Raw genomic sequence first — 19,687 nt, 5'->3', positions numbered from 1 at the left:
AATTTAATATGTATGATTTAAAAAAAACAATGCATCATACAAACAAAAAACTGTATCACAAGTTCCTCAAAATGTATCTAAATCCCATAAACATCCTACAGTTACTCGTCACAATTTAGATTACTTGTACAGTTTATCAGGTGTTCAGTACTGTTAGCATTATGCATTGAATATAATGTAAAATATATCACATAGTGAGGGGTCATCAGTTTACTCAATGATGGAAAAGGGGTCCCTTGAGGCAGTGGTTTCCAACTGGTCCAGCCACAGGGTCCAGATTTCTCCTTAGTCATTAGTCTGCTGTCTCTAGTCACGTTTCCATTACAGTTTTGCGCAAAATAAATGCGATATTTCTAAAGTTTTGACAAAGTACAATTGCAGCTTGCAGGTGTTTCTATTAAAAGGTGTTTTGCGTATGAGCTGTAACTCTCGCAAAATCTCGTGCCGCGAGACTCCACTTTGTTTGCAGAAGTAACACAGACATTCCAAATCTCTTGCGAGCTGGAACAATCATCTCGGCTGCCACTGCTGACAAAGAGAGCGAGTGGTATCCCAAAGGCAAAGTCCTCATGTGTGGCAGCGACCATGGATAAAGGATTTCTGGGAGAGGATCGTGAATGAGGAATTCACAGAGGACTTGAATGTCTGGTGACGTATATTTGCGAAAAAAGTGTTTCCATTGCACTTCACAGTTTTTTATTCCGATATTTAGGTTTTGCGCATTTCTAGGGTTAATGGAAACGCACTTACTGTCTAGTAGCTGACCGTCAGTCACTCACTCTACACAAGGAAATGGCACTTCAAAATAAAAGCTCTGTGGCGGAAATTCAAAGGTTGTTTTTTTGACAACCTTGACATGTTTGCGAGTCACTTGCGATCCATTGCATCACGACCCACCAGTTGGGAACCACTGCATTAAGGAAAAAGGTCAGGGGTCACTGCTCTACATTATGATACACTACAGAAGTTAGAATTATTTCCAGTAAGGGGAAGGTGTTACTGTAAACCACAGAATTACTAAACTGTCTAAGTACATGACATCATGCGCAGCTGTCATTAACACCCACACACACATACACACATATCATTATACATTCTGAAATCTCTGCTCTCCCAAACCTTCACTCACATTTCATTCTTTGATTTAGGTTTGAAAAAAGTTTGATTATGACAGCCTTGCTACGTATTACTTTATAGTTTGTGGCGCTGTGTCAGTGCTATGTTCGGGAATGACTTGACCGACTGCACCCATAGGAGTAGGAGTTGGTGATGAAACATTGTTGATGACGCAATATGCTGTGTGTGACACCATGCAGAGCAAGACCTGACAAAGCTGGGCGCTACACAGATTCACACAGTCAGTCATACACCCTTATATTAACTTTAAAAATGACATGCACCGAAACCTGTGCAGTCATGCCACTCACATGCTAATTCAACTAGTGCTTATGCATGACACACAGATTAAACAGTATACAGCGCATACAGTCAAAATACTGCGGCTAGAGGCAAATGTCATATAGCTGTCTTATAGACAAATATTTGCAGCATACATCAATGTTATCACAAAGTAGGAGTCATCTTGTCATGTTTAGTAGTTGTTTACTTTGAGCAAAGGAATATAGACAAACTGTGCTCAGCTCTCTGTTTTGGTTTCACCGGGTTCCACTCATAAAAATAAACACTTCTCGAGAATCCAAAAACCTGCTAAACCTGTTAGAAAATATGAAGCTTCTCATGTGCTTGCTACAGCTCTGACTTCATTTTAGCCTCAAAAGCAGTCATCTGTAAAATCCTGTATTACTAAGACAGGGTCCAGACAGGGTGTGGAGAATAACAGCTCTGCAGCTACAATAAATCTTTCATCCTTCAAGTTCAGGATACAGTCGAGAAAAAAAAACAGCCAAAAAGAAGTAGCTGTGCACATAAAGCACCAGCAAGCAGTGTGCTTAGTCATCCAAGACTACCCCATTCACATGTGGCCCATTAACAAAGCTCCCTCCGAGTGTAGACACAGTAGAAAAGACTGAAGAAGAAGAGAGAGGAGAGACGAAGAGCAGTTGACTCAGCAAAAAGATTCTAAGAAGAGATTTCATTTCAGGACAGCAGTAGTAGAAGTAGAATGTTTTATGCACTCCTTACAGCTGTGCATCTGCGTGGACCATTTTTCTCTTCTCTATCGTGTTGACTCCCCAGTTTTTCCTTCGTTTAGACAAATAATGCTATCAAGAAATATTATCAAAATCAAATCAGCTGTGTCTTTTTATGACCTGGAGAAGCTTACTCATGCTTTTGTATTCTCGTGCCTCGACTACTTTAATACATTGTTTACGTGCCTCAGTAAATCTTCAGTAGCTCGCAGAACGCTGCAGCTCGTACTTTAGCTGGGACAAACTGTAGGGTCACATATCTCCCCAATTCTCACCTCCCTCCACTGGTTACCACTTAACTTCAGCATTGATTCTTTTAACTGTTAAGGCTTGACATGGTTTAGCGCCGAGTTGTATAGCAGAGCCTCTGACTCCCTGTGCTCCAAGTCGTGGCCTGAGATCCTCAAGCCTACCCTCACTAGTCGTCCCGAGATCAAGGTTGGTAATTAAAGTTGACTAGGCTTTTGCAAAACCTCATTAAATATATTAACGTGACAGTGTTCTGATAAAAGCAGACAGAAAGCAGTCGCTACTAAGATAAACACTCGTGCTTGGACAAGACACTAAAAGGTTTACTGAGGATTTGGCCTGAAGTTTCAGAGATGGCTTTTACACAGCCTTGAGACAGATGATCAAATGTATTGTGATGAGTCGAGCATGAAGTCACTGTCACCAGTCTAAGGAAAAACAGCAAACACAATCTTGTCTCTCAGGTACACTGGGCGGAGCAGCACCAAAGAATAAGGTTTTGGTGATTCATCAGATTTCTGGACAGTTTGCTCTGAAGCAATGTGGGAGGGAACAACACACACTTGGAGACAAAGAACAAAGTCAGTTGTTTCTTTACAGTCTGAAACTTACAGCAGAGGTATACAGTTAACCTCCTGAGACCCTGCATCCTCATATGTGGACATCACATTTTGGATTTCCCGCACCTTATACTTCATTCTGCTTAACTTAGACCTGTTGTCCTTGTTTGTGGACACTTTTATGCTCAGTCTACAGCTGATCCAGAAACAAAAGTGAACAAGGTGCAAAACCTGATCAAATTTTGTGGTTGAAACTTAATTATTTGTGCTAAATAATATCTGTAGTTGACCAATTTTAGCAACAGTAACGAGCTAAAATGCTGTTAATTAGGAAGTACTTGTTTGAGGACATTAGGACTAAATTATCGTCTTGTTTGAGGACATTGGGACTTTTTGTTTTGTTTTGGCTCAACGATGTTCAGGTATTGAAGTAATTGAAACAGCTGATAATTAATTACACTTGTGACTATTAAAAATAAACCCACTGTCCCCATATAAGGACATCTTTTTCCCCAAAAAGTACTTACTGTTCAAAGACAATGCTTAGTCTTTACTACTTATCAGGTCCTACATCCCCAAATAGCTCAGAGAAATAAACATTACTTGTGTAGTTTGAAAATAGACAGATCATAAAATTTTAATACCTTTGACCTAAATTTAACATTCCCCAAATCTGCTCAACTTTAACATTAATCTGAACCTACAGAACTCAGATTAAGAGGACAGCCTGCTCAGGTGAGACTCAGGTAAACTGCACCTTTGTCCCTGCAAAGTGCTGGATTCTGCTCTTTGAAGCTTAAAATGCTTGTGACAAGTAAAAACATGTGAGCACAGCTTGACAGTAAACACTGCTGCTCCACTGAACAAGATCCAACACGCTCACACAGTCAGCATCCACCAGTTGCCTTCAGCGTGACTGCATGTTTGTTTCCTGTAGCCATTTAGTCTCCTCATTCATCAGATCATTTTCCCATTCTGTTTTTTTCTGCATAAAGATGCTGGTGTAATAATTAATGGTGCTGATTGCTGATTTTAAATCATCATCATTAGCATCAATAATTTGAGATAGATGATAATTTAACTCTTTTTCTGCTTTTGAATGTGCATGTTTTTCCATCATCTTCACCACACCGTACTGTTTCAGATTTCACATTCTCAAGCAGAATATGTTTTCCCATTGCTGAGTCGGCACTGACTGTAAAGCACGAACTTGCTTGGTCACATTTTGTACAGAAGGACAACAGTGTGGGAAATGATAATGCACACAGTTATTAATGATGCGGTATCTTTATCAGCCCGTCTGCAAAGTATGTTAAGTATAGAGATCACATACTCAGTGGGTTGACTCTGATCCAAATCTGGATTCTTGACAAACTTCAACGTAACCTGACCCTGAATGCTCGAGAGTGACACACAGCTATCATGTTACCTCACCTGGCAGTTTTTAGGCTAGCAGCTACACATAGTGAGCTTGTCACAGGAGGGAGCCCTGGTTGTAAAAGTGGAATGGCATCTTCAAAACTCTCTGGAGCAAGTTTAACTTGGTCTGGCTACCTGCCTTCACAGAGCCTAACATAGGACATTTTGGACAACTGGTATCACAAATCTGGCTATTAACTGACTCTGGTAACTCTGGCAGTTACCACATAGGATTCTTTAATGCGGTTGGTATTTAAAACATGTTCAGCAGTCAAGATTATGCATTCATAATCAAAGTATTAAGAGTAAGTGATACACTGAAAGGAGCAGTGTGTAGGATTTAGAGGCATCTAGCTGCGAGAATTGTCGATTCCAACCAGCTAAACCTTCCCTCATGTGCCAAGCGAGAAACTCCTGGTTGGGATTCTTTTAGTGTTCATTGTTTAGGAGGTTTTTACGAGGGGCAGATTTATCCACAGACTCTTCCTCTCCAAAACAAAAAAATTAAAACCAGTAAAAACACATATTAAAGTGGCCGATGCGAAAACACAAATGGCCCTGTCTGGAGCCAACTTTCTAGTCTTCCTGCCACTCAAAGTGCTTTTACACTACGTCAAATTCACCCATTCACACACGCTCAAACATTCACATGCTCTCACACACAGACAGAACAGCCATTGGGAGCAATTTGGGGTTCAGTATCTTGCCTAAGGATACTTCGGCATGGATACCGTAGGAGCCAATAACCGAACCGCCAATCTTCCAAATGGTGGACAACCCACTCTACCTCAGCCACCCGCCAGTGTTTGAGTCATCCATTCTGGGCTACTATAGAGACATAGCAATGCAACATGGCGGACTCTGTGAACGAAGACCTGCATCCTATGTAGATATAATCAGCTTATGCTAAGGTAACGACAATAAAGTTTTCTGAATCTGAATCTGAATCTCCTTTGAGGACACTGGGACTTTATTGTCATCTCGTTTCAGGACATCGGGACATTATTGTCGTGACATCTGATGACACTGGGCCTTAATTATCATTGACCATGTTTAGTGTTTTTATACTTATCGAGTCCTATTGTTCCCAAATAGCTGGGAGAAATTAAAAATGCATTTAAAACAGAGGTTAGGTGCTCAGGAGGATCTATCAGGTGCATGAAGTTCTGGAGTTTTTAAACTTTAGCTGTGGCTAATTCAACCTTCCTGGACCTATGACACTGTGGAAATGCAAGTTGCAAGTGGACCTCTACAACTTATATTTGAGTAGCCCTGGTAGAGTGTACATTTATGAAGGTAAAACAACTAAATGAATATCACAATATTAATTACATAGAAGTTTAATGATGCTCTCAAGACCTTTTTGCTCGTAGCACATTTTTGTATTGTATTTATTCATCAAATAAAAAAAGGTCATGAAGCAATCCTGACGAGTCACCACCATATATTGATAAAATTGATTCAAAAACAACAAAATCTATATCAAAATGTCCTAAACAGAAAGTTAATCTTTTGTTTAAATCAATAAAAAATAATTATTATAGTCTACATAGACATGCAGGATGTATTATGGTCATTAAATTCAACAAGGCCCTTTGGCTGACCACTGGAGTGTGGCGTGCATGCAATCTTAGATTCCAGAAGAAGTATTTCTGACAGTGCAGTTATTTTCCTGCTACTCTAAGAATATCCGCAGGCCTGACCCACACAACTGCAGAGGGACCTGGCATGCCGCATGTGGCTTGGATGTCTGCACGCGTAGACTCAGATGTCAAACAGCACATACACAAGCACTGGTCATGGTATCTGTGCCTACATTACGCAACCTGACATGAGAGCAGAGAGAGGACGAGAACACAATGAGACGAGTTTGCAGGAGTTATCTCTCGATTCCATTCCAATGGAACACTGCCTACTTCCTGCTTCCTGTCCTGTTGTCATGGCGATAGTTTGAACAGCCAGCGAGCAACTTGTGTATAAATATCAACAGAGGCAGCTACTATAAGGGCATCCGCCTCTCCCTTCATGTGCTAGCATCCCTCCTAAATGTTAATTAGTTGGAATCAACGCATAGATGAAGAAATAAAAATGTTGAGTGGGAGAAGAAGAACTGTGGAGGTTCAGCGGAGTGTGACAGAGAGGGGGAAAATGAGGCATCGTAAAAGCAAAGTGGGAGCTCATCAATCTCTTCAACATGCAACACAAGGGAAATTTAGTCTTTTACCCTACCCCACAGAGCCATTAAAAGCATATTGCTTCATCTTTCATGCAGGGACCAACTTCATAACGTCTGAGACCAAATCCATTACTGAGGAGGTGATATTTCACTCAAATTTAGAGCTAAGCTTTTGAGATATAAGAATGTTCCAGAACAACTTTGTTTCCACTTTCTAATAAGGCACCCTTCATAAAGCTTTATATCTAAAACTTTATTAATACAATTATATATTACGGCATATTACTGATGCTTTATCGAGTCATTTATACATCATTAATGGAACAAATTTTGGGTTGCCAGTTTGTGAAAAATCTCTTTGATGACTGTAAATTCAGTTTTCTCTGATCTGAGGTATAGTGACAAATTTGGGCCGAAGCAAGTATAATTTTCAAGACAGAAAGGTCAACTTGGGCTCAAATAGAGTGTGCCAGGGCTGAGGTCAAAACCCAGAAGTTTAGCATCACGCTGGTTCCCGGAAGAGAAAGTGAATGTGATTTTTGCATTGCGTTTTGGATTATGTCAGAAAATAAGCTCTGTGGCTAACACAAGTTTATGATACTTACAGGTTTTGTTCAGCGAGATAATCTTCACATATGAACACCTTTCATACCACATTTGAAGCTTAAATGCGATTGCCAGAAGTAAAAAGCTAACGTTAGGCTTTAACAGACTACATGACTACTCCACGGTTGCATGACTCTTGACGTCACCGCCACTAAGCTTTCAACTGATTTCGGCTGCTTTATTTTAAAAACATTGTATAATGGGGAAATCGGACTGTTTAAGCTAAATAAGAAGCTGTAATGGCGGACTGCCAGCACTCTCGCCTGTTCAGGCATCTTGTTAGCAACCGCCTTTTTTACGACACGTAAAAGCTTCAAAATTCACAAGTAGGGTATTTACTGACTTGTTTTATGTCGCAGAACAAAACCTGAATCACTTAAAATTTCGTTAACCACAGACCTTATTTGAGGCATTTTACCAAAATCCCATTCAAAAAACGTACTGACTTTTAGACTAGAGAACCGGAAGTGCTAAAAGCGCTAACGGAGTTCCGGGTTTATTGGCACACTATTGAAGCTTATCAACTTGGGAAGTTTTCTATGTACAAGTAAAGTGATGAAAAAGGGTTTTTTTGTCAAACAGACAGTAATTGTTTTGCTTTTTTGGGGATATTTTGAAATAAAATGGCAGCAAGCCCCCAGGATCTTATTTTGCTTCTTTCCGCTTGTTGTCAGGATATTCCTTGCCAGATTTCATGCTTGTATGACTACTTATGCCATCGTGGTACTCAAATATTTGCATTTACATCATTTCACCAGTAACGTGTCCCAAAAAGGGGTTCTGGGCCCACTGTCACCAAACGGCCCCGAGTTGGGGGTGCTCATTATCAGCTTGTGATGGCCCAAGGTTTAGGCTAATGGTAATAATAATGAAAACAAGGTAGCAGAAAACATGAGGGCTGGACCTGGCTCCCGGCCTATTAGTTCTTCACTTCGGCCAATAGACTGCTCTAATGGACTGTTTGACAGACGCTCATGGCAGCCAGCAGCCAATTAGCCAAGCTTAGCACAAGACTGAAAAAAACTTTTAGGAATACTATCCAACAGTAGGCACCTCTAAAGCTCCCTAATCAACACATCATGTAAAAACTGAAGAGTGGATTTCACAATTCCCTGTTTTATAGAGAGAACTGTCAAGTTTTACATGACTGTTTCCTGGCCCGGAGCTGTTTCCAGGCAACCAACTGACACTTAAAGACGTTACTGCTTCCAACCAAAAAATAGTCCAGTATATAATCCTCTGTAAAATGGAAATTTGTCTTTTTCACACTTTGGTTTTACAGCTTTAACAAATTGGACAGAGCTAGGCTAGCTTCTTCCACTTGTTTCAAGTCTTTGTGCTAAGCTAAGCTAACAAGCTGCTGGCTTTTTCCAAAGTCAACTTTAGGGGGTAATATCGCTTCCAACACTGTTGCTCGGAAAATGGGCAAATTAAGATTGTTTCCATAGTAACATCAACCCACCCACATGCCGATGAGCTGCTGGATGACTGGCTTTACAACTGACAAGCTAACTAGGCCCAGGCTTGGACAGTTAAAAGTACTTTATTCATATCTAAGCATTTTTTAAACTAGCATGAAGGCAGTGGTATCACGTAACACAACCTAAGACATGATTCAAGACCGATTAGGACGACTTTTCTCTGATATCTTGCTTCAAGGCCTTTTCATACTCCGCAAGAACAGAGAAATTTGTTCTCTCTCACAGGTCAATCTTTTCTTGCAGCCCTGGTTTGGGAGTTCTTGCAGCTTGTTCTTGACACATCTTCTGGGCATAACTTTCTTCTTGTGTGGTGTGTGGAACTATTGTGTGATTGGTCAGAAATTTGAAGTGGACGTGCTTAATGCGGAAAAGCGCGTGTGACGCATGCAGCAGTCCAAGGGGCCTATGAGGACTTCCCAGGAGTTCTGCACTTGAGCTTCTCATGATGTATGAAATGTCCTGGCCAGAACGAACTTTGTTCTTGTTCTTGCCACCTCAAGACAAGGAACAAATTTCTCTGTTCTTGCGGAATATGTACAATACAGGGCTTTAGATCAACAGGAAGGGCTTCAAAATAACCAAAACACCACACTGGCCTCAATATTCTTCAATCAAAATGTAAGGTTGTGAAAGAAGAAAGGATGAAAACCTAAAGCTTGCTCAAGAGTTTGCAGTGTACAGACTACAGAATACAAACCACCTTTCCCCCCCAAACAAAGATGGAGGCAATATTTTGACACGCTGACAATGATAATAGCTTCACACATGAGAGTGGTATCAATGTTCTCATCGAACTCTTCCCCAGAAAATTATTAGTTTATTAGTTTCCCAAAATGTCCAATTATTCTTTTATATCTTACTATATAATGATGAAAACTCTGTCTGTCTGTGTGTCTGTTCCACGTTTTTCTCCTCACTGACTTGGTCAATCCATGTGAAATTTGGCACAGTGGTAGAGGGTCACGGGAGGATGCGAATGAAGCAATATTACATCAATTGGCCAAAGGGGGGCGCTATAGCAACCAACTGAAATTGCAAACTTTGAATGGACATATCTCATGCCCCGTATGTCGTAGAGACATGAAACTTTGCACAGAGATGCCTCTCCTCATGAGGAGCAAATCTGCATCAAGAACCCATAACTTCCGGTTATATAGATTTTCTGCCATTTTGAATTTTTTGAAAAACACTTAAAATTGATCTCTTTGACCGATCTGCATGAAACTGGGTGAACATAATCGAGGGACCAATATCTAAAGTTCCCTCTTGGCAAAAGTTGGAAAACTTACTAAAACTGAGCTTCTATAAGGCAATGACTTTAACTATCTGCCTTTCAACGTGCTACCTCAGCTACTAATGTACAGTTTTAGCCCACTAACTATCCCACTATTGGCAATGGTACAGCGATTTCCTATGACCTGTATCCCAAACACACACCATGTGAAACTGTACGTGGGCAACTGTGCACTCAATGGGTATGGACTTGTTAAGAACTATTTTTTAAAAGCCTTCAATATTACTTGCTGTTGGCTTATTAGAAAGCGAGAAACCTGTGACCATTATTAGTAATGACATGATATATATTTTTAAACTATAACTGCAGACTAATTGGTTTATGAGAAAGACCATTAATGATTCACCAACCATGGAACCCAAACATTCTAACATATCTATAAAAGTTAGTGACTTATTAACATTAATAAAGTAATAAAAAAGGAAGGTGCTTATTGGGAAGTGGTACCAAAAGTTTTATCATTTCAATACGATCAATACTGTATTCAACACACATCATACACCATTCTCTTACGCCCACTGACAGCCCATTCATATCTCTCTGAGATAGCCGGAGGACATAGCGAGCAAAGCAAGGTAACTGTTTTTGTTCAATGTGTTCCTCACATGAGACCAAGATGGATTTCACAGCCCCTAATTTTGTTCACCTGCCCTCCTGAGATTTATCATAACAAAGCATGTCCCTCTGAGGAATAAAAAAGACGATGAGACGTGCTCTAGTTTATGTTTTTGTTTTGAGTCTTGTTTTTGTAGCAGTGCAAGGACCCGAGAGGGACACATGGGAACGAAGACGAGGTCACCCTGGCTGTTATCTGCTGGCAGAATTTCTTTTTCTCACATCCCTTATCAGTTGTTTAGCTGCTGTTGTCCAAAATTAAGTTTAGTCAGGAAGTTGTGTGTGTGTCTCGCAGGCAAAAGTCTGAATCACTGCCAAACTTGTGTGATCTGTGTGGGAAGGCACAGCCATTGGTCCACATGTAAAATGATCATGCAGTCTTGTCTTTTCTGGAGCCATTTTCATTATCACTGCTTTTGTAGTCTGACACAAAAGCGGGCAGCATGATGGTGAAGCATCAGTAATTTGATCTTGTTTTAAAGATGGGAATTTGCTATGCTGGAGCTACTGCTGGGAGCTGAGTTGTGCTCGCTGCATGAGACCAAAACTAAATCCTAAATGCTTTGAACAAGGAAAGCGCTGCATTGTGCTCACTCAAAGCTGGTTGGAGAATGTTTTTATTTCCAGTGAGCTTAAGAAAATGACTTTCCTCTGCTGCTTTTAAGACATCCTGGTGATAAAGGGGTCTAAGGTGGACAGCACATAGCGATTATTTTCTCACATAAGGGGAATTTAGACATCCAGACTACATTCCACTCTCACTCTCTGTATCTTTTTTTCTCTTCCTGTTAAAGCTACAGTTGTGAACATTTATGAAAATGACTGTCACTATATTATATTCTGAAAGAACTACCCGAGAAGGAGGGTCTAAGAAATGTCATGCCCCTCCTTCTCTTTTGCTTCTGATGGCATTTGCTAGAATTTACCGCAGCACACCAAAAACAACCAATCAGAGCCGAGGAGTCTCTAACACAGCTGTCAATCATGTCAATCACTGCTCGTATATGGTCAAACTGTCTATCTCGGCAGCACTGATCAAATATAAGTCTGTTACTGAACTGCCTCTCACCTCAAATGTTTAGCTGTAAAAGGAGATAGTTTGTGACCTGGTTGCCATGTTGGAAACGGTCAACCTAAGTACGAAGCACCGCCCATCAGCCAGACCAAGTTTGATTCAAGAACTCTTAGGGTTGCCCCCTGAAAGTCGGAGGTTCGAATCATCAGTCGACTGAAATTGCTTCAAGCTGAGGAGTCGTTTTTTGTTTGCTTGCTAGTCAGTGTGCTGTAGAGTGTGCTTCTTCCACAGATTTCGCTGCAGAGTGAGCACCCTTGACTTTCACACTACTCTTCGGTACCGAGAGCTGTGGACACACAGGCAGCGGCACAGAGGAAGAGAAACATTATCTTCTCTGTTCTGCTAAGAAATGGTGAATTTACAGCTCACAGCAACTCATTATGACACAGTCTCTGGCTTCTGTTTGATATCTAGTGTCAGCAAAAAATTTTGTACATTTCAGACCCATCATTAGTGTAGTTAGCTTGTTTACTATGTTACATAAATGCTGCAGTCACCCTGAACATCCCGCTTAGCCCCATTCAAACTTAATATGTAAAAAAGCAACAAAAACGAATCATTGATTATTCATTTGAAACAGCCGAATCTGAGACGGGTACAGCTCTGAGAACTTTCATGTCAATATGCACAAATACAACTGTGTCATCCTCAAATGGGGCATGCTATTAAAAAAAAGAAAGAAAAAGCAATACACTAAAGTATGTTCCTGAAAATATGTTTTCTGAGTCAAGAAAGAGAGAGAGTCCTCGGCTCTGATTGGTTATTGGATATCAGTGTAATATGACATCCCTAGTTAAAACAAATAGAAATGTCTGGTAAGTTGATCAATTCACATCACTTTACTGTTACGCAGCCTTTAAAACGAGGGGAAAAAAACACTATTTATGCTATATCCAATACGATATCCAAAGTCTAAGACGATATATAGTCTCATATCTCGATAATGATATAATATCTTCATAATGCCCAGCCCCTAGATCTGGTTTTTCAGGGTAGCCTGGGAAATCACTGATTCAAATGGAATCAGACATGACAGGTTGGCACAAGGTGAAGACAACACAAACAAGTTTTGGCATTTTATCACACATTTGTGGAATGAACTGAACATCACTGTAACAGTTTGAGCAGAATTTTCCTTTTCTGTTTTATAGGCGTGACACAATGACCAACAATTAGTCAGCGAGAATGACCCAGTGACCCCATCGTCACAGCTTATTTTAAGTTCTACTGTCGCAACTGCTCTTTGTCACCACCTCTGAGCTAGACTTCTTTATCAGTGATCCCTTATTACATCCATATTGATAACATTTGTCACAGCTTCTCCTTTTATCCAAAAAGTATCATAAACTGAACTCTGCGCAACTGACTATTTTAAGTGGCAGCTCGCAATTCGTGTTTAAGATGTGTCAAGTTATTGGAGAGAACACTGGAGGCGGGCTGAGCATCTACAGTATGTCAATATCAGCGGAGGTGCTGTCACTGATTACCCATTGAGTGTTCGGAAAAATAGATAACTTGTGAGATGCATCATCTATTCCTGGATGTGCGATAAAAAGCCTGACATTTACAAAGCACCGTGACAAAAACAGTGTAAGAATTATATCATTGTAAAGATACCATACATGCGTGTAAACAACGTCTTTGTGAAAGAGACTTCCACTCACGCTCTCTCACACACACTCACACACATACGTGCAGTAAGGATAACATAAATCTAGCTTGGCATTCACAGATCGTGTGGTGCCAAGCTCCTCATGGCGCAGATGGTACAAAGAGAGAGAGAAAGAGAAGATGGAGGGAGGAACGGAGAGGGAAGCAACGAGAGAGGTCTGTGACACCTCTCTTTCTCTGCCCACACTAAAGCTGCCTATTATCTAATCCTTCACACCATGGATAGGGGGATAGGGACGGTCAGGGAGGCAGAGAAAGCAAGACATACAGTAGATGCCAGAAACAGAGAGGGCGCAATCGTCATCATCGCCACAGTGGCGTCCTGCCGGGTGGTAACACAAGGCAGCATTGTACTGAAGGAGTGATGGAACTGCTCTCTCTCCGTCTCTCCCTCTCTGTCAGCCAAGCCTGACTCAGGCCGACCGGAGCAGCCAAGTCAGAGCCTGGAAAACTATAACTTGTGTACTTGGAATTTTGCCTGTGATGCCTACAACCATAAAAAACTACCTTAGAAACATTCAGCAGCTACATGTTTTCCCATAAACAACATACTGGTTAATCCATAGACCAGGCTGTGAGGAGGTTTCACTGGAACTACTTTGCAACAAAAGATAGTCCCTATTAAAACTGTTAATGGCAGGGTGTTCTGTGGATCATCCAGCGTAATGAGAACGTCTAACCCTAACCCTAACCCTTTTAAATACGTCAGTAGGGCTGAGTAATATATTGACATATCAATACTGTGAAATTCTGGATATCATAATATCGTAAGTGTTGCCGTTTCCTGGTTTTAAAGGCAGCAGTAAAGTAAAATAATGTCATTTTCTGAACCTACCAGACTGTTCTAGCTCTTCCATAGACCAAATTATTGTGACGTCCAGCTAAAAACAACAATTGTTTTCAGCCGTAACTGTACATTCAAAGATACATAGTTACATATGATGGTCCGACCTAACGTCTTTGATGAACCAAACCGGCCAGCACGGAAGCTAATAAGCACTGTGGATGGGGGCCACAGCAAAACGTATTTTAGCCACATACAAACACCCACTTAAAGAAAATCAATATCAGTTTCAGTGTAGGCTATATTTGGAATACTCTCTCTGATTTACCTTACAACCACGGTGTCAAGCTCAGTTTAGGTCATAGGCCACATACAGCCCAATTTAATCTCTGATGGGCCGGACCAAAGAAACCATCGCACAATAACCTTCAAGTACCTTCACCTCCAATATTCCTCTTTTTGTGTAAAGAGTTACAAGTACATTCTGCACATGTTCATCTTTTTACAAAACAGATGAATTGCCAGAGATGTCTCAAGAAGAAGAAGTGCAATTTCAACAATATGTCACAGTGTTTCCACATCCAGTCGGTCGACTTCTCATTGTCACTTCATGTGCATTTATTCATACATTTCCTGACACAGAGTCTTTTGAACTGAAGCTGCTGATTGACAATATTTTGCACAATGTTAAGTATCTTTAAACATGGTCACAGTGAGTATTCATTGTTACATCAGTGAACTGTATTCTGGTCAGGTTGGAAAAGCCTCCAAAGCAGAGTTTCACATAAAGTACACATTGTCTACCTTGCTCCTGAAACCTGGCACTTCTTAGTCTAGTGATCTAGTGGGCTGGATTGGACCCTTTGGAGGGCCGGTTCTGGCTCACGGGCCTTATTTTTGACACCCCTGCCTTTCACACTAACCAATTGAGGTAGCGATAGACCAGCGACTAATGACTAATAATGTCATGTGAAATAAAATGACCATTTTTGTAAAGATGTTATAATATTCTAAATATAGTGTACACCTAAACTGATATATTTAGGTGGGATATTTTTCAAAATCACTAAAAACTAACAAACTGAGGCAGTGTTTGCTGAGCGCCATTTCATTTGAATAGCTGCGTGACATGAGGGTTTTCTACCTGGAAGTAACTGTACACAAAAATTGTGATTCTGTCTATAAATATATCCACATTACTGATTATTACGTATCAAAAATTTCATTGCGTGAATATTTCTTGAAAGCACCAACTGTCAAACTTGTCAACAATTGCTTCGGAATAATATCATTGCAATAACGATATTGATGCATTTATATCACGATATTTGATTTTCTCCGTATCGCTCAGCCAAAGGGAGTGTATCTATGTTTCCCAGGTTCTATGTTCCCCGTTTACACACAAAAGGTTCTATGTTTCCTGGGTTCTATGTTCCCTGCTCAACCAAGCGGGAAACATAGGACCCTATTTGGTTGAGTGGGGAACATAGAACCTTTTTGGGTGGTAAGCGGGGAACATAGAACCCGGGAAACATAGAACCCTGGAAGCATAGGGATGACCCCCTCAGCCCTACATGTGAGCACCACAAACTAAATTCTGTTTGCCTCCATTGCATGGCAAGATACCATGAATGACATAGCGTGAAATATGATTTTTGGAATCGGGTTAACCGACCCTTTAAAATTTGCTGGACCTTTAAAGTTTCCTAGACCTCAATGCCTGAGAATTATAAACACAGAACATGAATCAGGAGTGTATACAAGCCAAAAATAAGCTAATACGATACAAAACGTATCGTACGATACAAAAATAGAGAATTATAGAATAGAGAATTATATATACGGATGCAACAAGGTGCTAATGATGGTCCGAGTGCCAAATGGTAGAGTTATATTTTGCACCATGTAAATAAATCCCTTCTATTTTTGCATCTCATGGAAATCTTTTAGCTTCCAATATCCTTCCTATACGAACTGTCTTATGATGCAGAAACAATGTATGTTGTACAATCCTAAACATGATGTTTAAATTATCATTAGTCAGACTGTGGTTGGAAACTCAAAACAAGGTTTGTGGGTTTTTAACAGGGGTTCACTATATGGCAGGAACGTACTGTACTGTGTGAACTGTAGTCCACATCTGGAATAAATTTCTATCTGTCTACCAAGATAAAAATATTTCAAGCCTGTCCAGTCCTTCCTGAGAACACGAAGAATATTGCAAAGGTTTAACTCATGTTACATAACTTTAACAAAAGAACAGAAGGTGGTAGTGGACTAAAATTCTCCCACTGCCCAGATTAATGATTGATACAGATCAGGACCTGAGCAAGATAGCACCACACAGCACAGGTCGATGCAGTCAAACACACATGCACATACTGTAAAGCTCCAGGCAGGAATAACAGCAACAAAGTTTACTGCATGTGTGTGCTGGCGCAACAACAGAGTCAAGCATGGAGGTCATGCTCCTGCTACTGCCTGTGCATACGGAGACTACTGAATGCCAGAGGTCAGTATCATGTGTATCAGTTGCAGAGACAACAGAGGAGGAGAGACAGAGAGGAGTAGAGGGCGAGCAAAATATCTCCAGTCTTCCCATGACATTCCAGCTGCAGCAACTAACTTCCACAGCAGGGTGTGAGGAGGGGGGGGGGGGGGGGGGGGGGCACACACAAACACACCTGTGCAGCTTTTAACAACAGGTAACACACCACTTGTTGCAGACAGCCACAGCTATGCACCTTGTCATGTTCGATAAATATTTGCCATGCAGTAAAACATCAAACATACTGAAACAGCATAAAGGCAAACATACTGTACATTCCTCTACATGATCCCACTTACACCCCAAACCCAAGGAGTGTCACAGAGACACAGATCTCCCCCAGCCCATGGACGCAAATAGAACAGAGCAGACACAGAGACACAGAGGGAGACATTACCAACCTGCTCTTTCTGTGGACGTGCAGCCCACATGCTGGCTTATTCTGATCAACCCACTTGGCTTCACTGAATAGACCCGCAGTACTGAGACACACACTCACACACACACAGTCTCCAGCTGAACAGACAAAGAAGTGTACAGCAGCAGCAGCAGACAGTTAGTCCTGCGCTCCTTCTGCTCTGGAACTCAGTTAGAGTGGCTGAGAAAAAACTATCAGGGAACTCACTCCAACTGCTCAGGAAGGGAGGGGACTGTGAAACTACAGGCCAATCACAGTGAGGAGATCCTCCCACAGGGTGTTCTCATTGGATAGAAAAAGTTGTGGACTTTTGGTGATGTAGGAGGAGTCCTCAGGGGTGAAAACACACACACTGGTCCTGCCTATTATCTCATCATTTCACACTCTCTGCTGTTCTCCTTGCTTTTCCTTCTCTTCTCTGTCCAAACTGTCAGTGTGTATTGCATGTTTCTCTGGCTGTCAGTGTGTGTCTGTGCACGTATGAGCTGCCTGTGCCTGTGCATGTACTTGTGCGGAGTCCTGCATAGTTAAAAAGATAATAGACTCATACATAAGTGGTAAAAACAAAAGAATTGTGCTTGTGGGCTTAGAAAACGCAACATAGAAAAATAAAAACAGCAAGAACTTGATCATTATTGTGTCACCAAAACCTCAGCGCACACATATAGTTATAGTTAATTTTTTTGCACAATTAAAACACAAAAAAAGGCAAGAAAAAAGAATAATGAATAATGAAATATAGTGTAGGGAGTTAGGTTAGTAAGAACTCAAAAGTGCAGAGAGATACAGAACAATACATAAAATAATACAAGTGATAACAAACTACGAATAGCAAAATATGTTTGATTGCAACAACAAAAAACTGCAAATAATAGCATCCATTTAAGAGCAGAAAATGTGACAATAGGATGTGTAGGTTGATGTTAGTGTACGTGTGTGTATGTGTGCATGAGGGGGACAATAGTTTATACTATACTGACCCTTTAGCAATAGTAAAAATGCATCACAAGGAGTAAAACAAAGTAAAACATGGACGTACTATGTGCTCCCATTGAAAGAGCTCTTGTCTAAGTAAATGTCCCCTCATACCACACCTGTAGTACAAGACCATTCATTAGTCTGGCAGCCAAACACTCACACGCATCCAGATCTCTCCCTCCATCTTGTGGACGAAAGCATGTACTGCGCGCTTCACAGCCCAAACACAACACTCGTGCACATGGTGGATGCCAAATGTGTGTGTATCCGTATGATAGGGACTTTACCCTGTGCTCTACTACCACACCCTGGAAGCATAGTTCAGACAAGAGGACAACCCCAATACTTCACAAGCCGTGGCAGACACACTCCAGAACCACATGTACATTAACTATAGAGAAACAGGACTGAAATGTAAAGTGGTACAGCAATAAAACCATAAACGGTGAGGGGAAACTATGGGAGACACTCAGCTCACAGCCATAAAGTATCAACCAGAGAAATCTCTCCTGATACCAAAATACAGTCGTGACATTTCAGTGTGAAATACCCACTGTTGCTGTAATTACCTTCTGTTGTCCCAGAAACCAATTTTGCCATTTTGTCTGTGTAAATAACAGTTATTTTCATCTTGTTGTTTGCCTCTTATCGTCATTACTGCAGCTGGTACGAGCACAGGTTCACTGAAATGTACTTAGATTACACAACACGGATGTCAGAGGTTCGTATGGTTTTCCTGAAGATCAAAAAGGGCCAAATACGCACTCGCATATTCAGTACAGTCCGAACACACACACACATCGGATGACAGCAGCCAGATACATACCAGATGTGATGAAAAGGTCTCACAGAGGCTGTGAAAGGCACAACTGTCCCGACAAGTGTCCGGCTCGTGTTCGCTCCAGTATCAGGATCCCTGTCATTTGCTTCCTTGATTTATTTCTCTCTCTCTCTCTCTCTCTCCCTCACACACACACACACACACACAGGATCCAGTGGTCATAAACATAAATGGTATCAGCGGGTAAACACAGTGCAAAGGGCAGAGAGATAACAATATTTGCAGAATGAGGATCACATCAGTGCAGTAAAAACAGAAATATATTGCCGCTCTAATTGAGAGGAGATTCACACCTGTGTTGATATTGCTCATTTGCTTCCCCTGTGAGGCATCCAGTCTGCTGTCAGTTAGCTAAGCTAGCAAGCTAGGATGTTTGATTTCAGTTAGTGACAACAAATAAAGTTAATTCATTAACTTAGGTTCAGGGCCACACCTCAACCACACCTCTAATTACCTGCCAAGCCTACTTATACCTGATCAACCCATCCCGCTCTGTTTGTCTCAGAATTCTCGACCCATCCTCCCTTCCCCTTCCCTTCATCCATCATCCTCCCTACCTCACACCTATCAACATTCCTTCAACCCTTCTTCCATTCTCCCCTCATCTCTTCCTATTCAATCTGGTGCATACCTCTCCAACGTCTCATTCTAGGTACCATCTGGGGGCCTGTGATCAGCTCGGGTGGAAAAATGCCTGAGACGGAACCCCCACACTGAAGCTGCTTCTCAATACCAAAGATGCCAAGTTTGGGCTTGTGCACTTGGGAGTTCGGACTTGGCAAGTTCGACCCGGGAGAACAAACTCCCAAGGACAGCTGCCAT

General features: G+C 41.2%; 1 protein-coding gene across 2 annotated transcripts in view; it reads right to left on the bottom strand.

Moving 5' to 3' along the window:
- The window catches only part of pld1a (phospholipase D1a), a 57,328-nt gene extending 38,341 nt beyond the window's left edge, over positions 1 to 18,987 (bottom strand). The window contains exon 1 of one of the 2 annotated variants that reach the window (XM_033642400.2): positions 18,851 to 18,987. The gene's annotated coding sequence lies outside the window, so the exon portion shown is untranslated. Of the gene's footprint in view, positions 1 to 17,029; positions 17,233 to 18,850 lie in introns of those variants that run through there. The other variant, XM_033642399.2, reaches the window with a different exon arrangement.
- Positions 18,988 to 19,687: the final 700 nt, after the last annotated feature.

The sequence above is a fragment of the Epinephelus lanceolatus genome, chromosome 15, assembly GCF_041903045.1.
Source record: "Epinephelus lanceolatus isolate andai-2023 chromosome 15, ASM4190304v1, whole genome shotgun sequence".
Taxonomy (NCBI): domain Eukaryota; kingdom Metazoa; phylum Chordata; class Actinopteri; order Perciformes; family Serranidae; genus Epinephelus; species Epinephelus lanceolatus.
The sequence above is the reverse complement of the archived record's forward strand: the minus strand, read 5'-3'. Positions and strand labels throughout refer to the sequence as shown.